The sequence below is a fragment of the Lampetra fluviatilis genome, chromosome 20 (genome assembly GCF_964198595.1).
Source record: "Lampetra fluviatilis chromosome 20, kcLamFluv1.1, whole genome shotgun sequence".
Taxonomy (NCBI): Eukaryota; Metazoa; Chordata; class Hyperoartia; order Petromyzontiformes; family Petromyzontidae; genus Lampetra; species Lampetra fluviatilis.
Genome location: NC_136294.1, coordinates 159,575 through 167,274, shown reverse-complemented (window position 1 = coordinate 167,274; position 7,700 = coordinate 159,575).

Genomic DNA, 7,700 nt, shown 5'->3' with positions numbered 1-7,700 from the left:
TATATTTAAGCTGGGTTAGAGGAGAGAGCCTTGACAAAGGAATTTGCATATCAAGAGAGGAATTTTGCATGTTTATGGAAAATGCAGATATGCGATTAGTCACTACTTGTGGAATGTGTGTGGGGGGGGGGTCAAAGTCCTATTATGCTCGTGTATTATGTAGGATTAGCAGTAATAAAGGAAGGAAGTAGAATTAGCAGTAATAAAGGGAAGGAATTTTTATAGTAAATAGTAGTGTATAGCAGATTGTATAATAATACATAGTATAAAAGTGTAATGTTTGTATAAGGTAATATATAGTATCGTAATATTACAATGTATAGTCTAAGGTATAGGGTGGTGTATAGCAATGCAGTGTATAGTTTAATGTTGGGTTTGTCTATTGCAGTGTATAGTACGGGGTAGATCCATGTGATGTAAAAAAAAAATTTAGCTGGGGGCATATTATATTTTTTGCGACATAGAATTGTAATGTATGACGTACTGTTAGTAGCTCAGCTTATTGGAGAGTATATTTAGTATATTGATGATATTGATGTAGTTTATATTTTAGTTTTTTACGTGGTGGTTTGGCTGCTGCAGCTCCTTACTATAAAATTCCTTCCCTTTATTACTGCTAATTCTACATAATACACGAGCATAATATGACTTTGAGACCCCCCCCCCACACATTCCACAAGTAGTGACTAATCCCATATCTGCATTTTCCATATGTTAAATTCCTCTGTTGATATGCAAATTCATTTGTCAAGGCTCTCTCCTCCTCTAACCCAGCTTAAATATAGTGAGGGAAAAAAGTATTTGATCCCCTGCTGATTTTGTACGTTTGCCCACTGACAAAGAAATTATCAGTCTATAATTTTAATGGTAGGTTTATTTGAACAGTGAGAGACAGAATAACAACAACAAAATCCAGAAAAACGCATGTCAAAATGTTATATATTTGATTTGCATTTTAATGAGGGAAATAAGTATTTGACCCTCTGCAAAACATGACTTAGTACTTGGTGGTAAAACCCTTGTTGGCAATCACAGAGGTCAGACGTTTCTTGTAGTTGGTCACCAGGTTTGCACACATCTCAGGAGGGATTTTGTCCCACTCCTCTTTGCAGATCTTCTCCAAGTCATTAAGGTTTCGAGGCTGACGTTTGGCAACTCGAACCTTCAACTCCCTCCACAGATTTTCTATGGGATGAAGGTGTGGAGACTGGCTAGGCCACTCCAGGACCTTAATGTGCTTCTTCTTGAGCCAGTCCTTTGTTGCCTTGGCCGTGTGTTTTGGGTCATTGTCATGCTGGAATACCCATCCACGACCCATTTTCAATGCCCTGGCTGAGGGAAGGAGGTTCTCACCAAAGATTTGACGGTACATGGCCCCGTCCATCGTCCCTTTGATGCGGTGAAGTTGTCCTGTCCCCTTAGCAGAAAAACACCCCCAAAGCATAATGTTTCCACCTCCTTGTTTGACGGTGGAGATGGTGTTCTTGGGGTCATAGGCAGCATTCCTCCTCCTCCAAACACGGCGAGTTGAGTTGATGCCAAAGAGCTCCATTTTGGTCTCATCTGACCACAACACTTTCACCCAGTTGTCCTCTGAATCATTCAGATGTTCATTGGCAAACTTCAGACGGGCATGTATATGTGCTTTCTTGAGCAGGGGGACCTTGCGGGCGCTGCAGGATTTCAGTCCTTCACGGCATAGTGTGTTACCAACTGTTTTCTTGGTGACTATGGTCCCAGCTGCCTTGAGATCATTGACAAGATCCTCCCGTGTAGTTCTGTGCTGATTCCTCACCGTTCTCATGATCATTGCAACTCCACGAGGTGAGATCTTGCATGGAGCCCCAGGCTGAGGCAGATTGACAGTTCTTTTGTGTTTCTTTCATTTGCGAATAATCGCACCAATTGTTGTCACACTCACACTACACTACACACTTTATACACATTATACACTATACACTCACACTACACACACTACACTACACACTTTATACACACTATACACTATACACTCACACTACACACACTACACACTTTATACACACTACACACTATACACACATTATACATTATACACACACTATACACTACACACTCACACTACACTACACACTTTATACACATTATACACTACACACTCACACTACACACTTTATACGCACCAATTGTTGTCACCTTCTCACCAAGCTGCTTGGCGATGGTCTTGTAGCCCATCCCAGCCTTGTGTAAATCTACAACCTTGTCCCTGACATCCTCGGAGAGCTCTTTGGTCTTGGCCATGGTGGAGAGTTTGTAATCTGATTGATTGCTTCTGTTAACAGGTGTCTTTTACACAGGTAACAAGCTGAAATTAGGAGCACTCCCTTTAAGAGTGTGCTCCTAATCTCAGCTCGTTACCTATATTAAAGACACCTGGGAGCCAGAAATCTTTCTGATTGAGAGGGGGTCAAATACTTATTTCCCTCATTAAAATGCAAATCAATTTATAACATTTTTGACATGCGTTTTTCTGGATTTTGTTGTTGTTATTCTGTCTCTCACTGTTCAAATAAACCTACCATTAAAATTATAGACTGATCATATCTTTGTCAGTGGGCAAACGTACAAAATCAGCAGGGGATGAAATACTTTTTTCCCTCACTGTACGCTGCCAAGCTTGGTGGTGTTCATTCAGACGCTGTCTTTCCGACAGCCCTGTTCTTCACCTGTGGACGGCTGCTTGCGTTGTGGCCGAAACGTCGTGAGAATTTTATTTAATTATGTTTTATTTTTATTATTTTATTATTTCCCTTCTACGTGCCTTTACCTTCAGCAATATTGTTTAAAACAAACACATTATACACGCACTATATACACACGTGTGTATATAGTGTGTGTGTGTTTAAAACAAACACACACACACATTATACACACACACACTATACACACGTGTGTGTATAGTGTGTGTGTGTAGTGTGTGTATAGTGTATAGTGCGTGTAGTGTGTGTAGTGTGTAATGTGTGTGTAGTGTGTAGTGTGTGTATAGTGTATAATGTGTGTATAGTGTATGTGTATAGTGTGTGTGTAGCGTGAGTGTATAGTGTATAGTGCGTGTAGTGTGTGTAGTGTGTGTATAGTGTGTGTAGTGTGTGTATAGTGTATAATGTGTGTATAGTGTATGTGTATAGTGTGTATAATGTGTGTGTGTGTATATAATGTATAATGTGTGTATAGTGTATAGTGTGTATAAAGTGTGTAGTGTAGTGTGAATGTGTAGTGTATAGTGTGTGTGTGTATAATGTGTGTATAGTGTATAGTGTGTATAAAGTGTGTAATGTAGTGTGAGTGTATAGTGTGTGTAGTGTGTGTAGTGTGAGTGTATAGTGTGTATAATGTGTGTATAGTGTATAATGTGTATAGAGTGTGTAGTGTAGTGTGAGTGTATAGTGTGTATAAAGTGTGTAGTGTAGTGTGAGTGTGTAGTGTATAGTGTGTGTATAATGTATAATGTGTGTATAGTGTATAGTGTGTATAAAGTGTGTAGTGTAGTGTGTGTAGTGTGAGTGTATAGTGTATAGTGTGTATAAAGTGTGTAGTGTAGTGTGTGTATAATGTACAATGTGTGTATAGTGTATAATGTGTATAAAGTGTGTAGTGTAGTGTGAGTGTATAGTGTATAGTGTGTATAAAGTGTGTAATGTGTGTATAGTGTATGTGTGTATAGTGTATAGTGTGTATAAAGTGTGTAGTGTAGTGTGAGTGTATAGTGTATAATGTGTATAAAGTGTGTAGTGTGAGTGTGTAGTGTATAATGTGTATAAAGTGTGTAGTATAGTGTGAGTGTGTAGTGTATAGTGTGTGTATAATGTGTGTATAGTGTGTAGTGTGTATAAAGTGTGTAGTGTAGTGTGTGTAGTGTGAGTGTATAGTGTGTATAAAGTGTGTAGTGTAGTGTGTGTAGTGTGAGTGTATAGTGTATAATGTGTATAAAGTGTGTAGTGTAGTGTGAGTGTGTAGTGTATAGTGTGTGTATGATGTATAATGTGTGTATAGTGTGTAGTGTGTATAAAGTGTGTAGTGTAGTGTGTGTAGTGTGAGTGTATAGTGTGTAGTGTGTATAAAGTGTGTAGTGTAGTGTGTGTATAATGTATAATGTGTGTATAGTGTGTATAAAGTGTGTAGTGTAGTGTGAGTGTATAGTGTATAGTGTGTATAAAGTGTGTAGTGTAGTGTGAGTGTGTAGTGTATAGTGTGTATAATGTGTGTATAGTGTGTAATGTGTATAAAGTGTGTAGTGTAGTGTGAGTGTATAGTGTGTATAAAGTGTGTAGTGTAGTGTGTGTATAATGTGTGTATAGTGTGTATAAAGTGTGTAGTGTAGTGTGAGTGTGTAGTGTATAGTGTGTGTATAATGTATAATGTGTGTATAGTGTGTAGTGTGTGTGAGTGTGTAGTGTGTATAATGTGTGTAGTGTAGTGTGAGTGTGTAGTGTATAGTGTGTGTATAATGTATAATGTGTGTATAGTGTGTAGTGTGTATAAAGTGTGTAGTGTAGTGTGAGTGTATAGTGTGTATAAAGTGTGTAATGTGTGTATAGTGTATAATGTGTGTCTAGTGTGTATAAAGTGTGTAGTGTGAGTGTATAGTGTATAAAGTGTGTAGTGTGAGTGTGTAGTGTATAATGTGTATAAAGTGTGTAGTGTAGTGTGAGTGTGTAGTGTATAGTGTGTGTATAATGTATGTGTGTATAGTGTGTAGTGTGTATAAAGTGTGTAGTGTAGTGTGTGTAGTGTGAGTGTATAGTGTATAGTGTGTATAAAGTGTGTAGTGTAGTGTGTGTAGTGTGAGTGTATAGTGTATAATGTGTATAACGTGTGTAGTGTAGTGTGAGTGTGTAGTGTATAGTGTGTGTATAATGTATAATGTGTGTATAGTGTGTAGTGTGTATAACGTGTGTAGTGTAGTGTGAGTGTGTAGTGTATAGTGTGTGTATAATGTATAATGTGTGTATAGTGTGTAATGTGTATAAAGTGTGTAGTGTAGTGTGAGTGTATAGTGTGTATAAAGTGTGTAGTGTAGTGTGTATAATGTATAATGTGTGTATAGTGTGTATAAAGTGTGTAGTGTAGTGTGAGTGTGTAGTGTATAGTGTGTGTATAATGTATAATGTGTGTATAGTGTGTAGTGTATATAAAGTGTGTAGTGTAGTGTGTGTAGTGTATAGTGTGTATATAATGTATAATGTGTGTATAGTGTGTATAAAGTGTGTAGTGTGTGTGAGTGTGTAGTGTATAGTGTGTATAAAGTGTGTAGTGTGAGTGTGTAGTGTATAGTGTGTGTATAATGTATAATGTGTGTATAGTGTGTAGTGTGTGTGTAGTGTAGTGTGTGTATAATGTATAATGTGTGTGTAGTGTATAATGTATAAAGTGTGTAGTGTGTGTGAGTGTGTAGTGTATAGTGTGTATAAAGTGTGTAGTGTAGTGTGAGTGTGTAGTGTATAGTGTGTGTATAATGTATAATGTGTGTATAGTGTGTAGTGTGTATAAAGTGTGTCGTGTAGTGTGTGTATAATGTATAATGTGTGTGTAGTGTATAATGTATAAAGTGTGTAGTGTGTGTATAATGTATGTGTGTGTAGTGTATAATGTATAAAGTGTGTAGTGTGTGTATAATGTATAATGTGTGTGTAGTGTATAATGTATAAAGTGTGTAGTGTGTGTATAATGTGTGTGTAGTGTATAATGTATAAAGTGTGTAGTGTGTGTATAATGCATAATGTGTGTGTAGTGTATAATGTATAAAGTGTGTAGTGTGTGTATAATGTATAATGTGTGTGTAGTGTATAATGTATAAAGTGTGTAGTGTGTGTATAATGTATAATGTGTGTGTAGTGTATAATGTATAAAGTGTGTAGTGTGTGTATAATGTATAATGTGTGTGTAGTGTATAATGTATAAAGTGTGTAGTGTGTATAATGTATAATGTGTGTGTAGTGTATAATGTATAAACTGTGTAGTGTGTGTATAATGTATAATGTGTGTGTAGTGTATAATGTATAAAGTGTGTAGTGTGTGTATAATGTATAATGTGTGTGTAGTGTATAATGTATAAAGTGTGTAGTGTAGTGTGAATGTATAATGTGTGTGTAGTGTATAATGTATAAAGTGTGTAGTGTGAATGTATAATGTATAATGTGTGTGTAGTGTATAATGTATAAAGTGTGTGTGTAGTGTATAATGTATAATGTGTGTGTAGTGTATAATGTATAAAGTGTGTAGTGTGTGTATAATGTATAATGTGTGTGTAGTGTATAATGTATAAAGTGTGTAGTGTAGTGTGAATGTATAATGTGTGTGTAGTGTATAATGTATAAAGTGTGTAGTGTGAATGTATAATGTATAATGTGTGTGTAGTGTATAATGTATAAAGTGTGTAGTGTAGTGTGAATGTATAATGTGTGTGTAGTGTATAATGTATAAAGTGTGTAGTGTAGTGTGAATGTATAATGTGTGTGTAGTGTATAATGTATAAAGTGTGTAGTGTAGTGTGAATGTATAATGTGTGTGTAGTGTATAATGTATAAAGTGTGTGTGTAGTGTATAATGTATAATGTGTGTGTAGTGTATAATGTATAAAGTGTGTAGTGTGTGTATAATGTATAATGTGTGTGTAGTGTATAATGTATAAAGTGTGTAGTGTAGTGTGAATGTATAATGTGTGTGTAGTGTATAATGTATAAAGTGTGTAGTGTGAATGTATAATGTATAATGTGTGTGTAGTGTATAATGTATAAAGTGTGTAGTGTAGTGTGAATGTATAATGTGTGTGTAGTGTATAATGTATAAAGTGTGTAGTGTGAATGTATAATGTATAATGTGTGTGTAGTGTATAATGTATAAAGTGTGTAGTGTAGTGTGAATGTATAATGTGTGTGTAGTGTATAATGTATAAAGTGTGTAGTGTGAATGTATAATGTATAATGTGTGTGTAGTGTATAATGTATAAAGTGTGTAGTGTGAATGTATAATGTATAATGTGTGTGTAGTGTATAATGTATAAAGTGTGTAGTGTAGTGTGAATGTGTAATGTGTGTGTAATGTATAATGTATAAAGTGTGTAGTGTGAATGTATAATGTATAATGTGTGTGTAGTGTATAATGTATAAAGTGTGTAGTGTAGTGTATAATGTATAAAGTGTGTAGTGTATAATGTATAAAGTGTGTAGTGTATAATGTATAAAGTGTGTAGTGTAGTGTGAATGTATAATGTATAATGTGTGTGTAGTGTATAATGTATAAAGTGTGTAGTGTAGTGTGAATGTGTAATGTGTGTGTAGTGTATAATGTATAAAGTGTGTAGTGTGAATGTATAATGTATAATGTGTGTGTAGTGTATAATGTATAAAGTGTGTAGTGTATAATGTATAAAGTGTGTAGTGTATAATGTATAAAGTGTGTAGTGTATAATGTATAAAGTGTGTAGTGTATAATGTATAAAGTGTGTAGTGTATAATGTATAAAGTGTGTAGTGTATAATGTATAAAGTGTGTAGTGTAGTGTATAATGTATAAAGTGTGTAGTGTAGTGTGAATGTGTAATGTGTGTGTAGTGTATAATGTATAAAGTGTGTAGTGTATAATGTATAAAGTGTGTAGTGTAGTGTATAATGTATAAAGTGTGTAGTGTATAATGTATAAAGTGTGTAGTGTAGTGTGAAT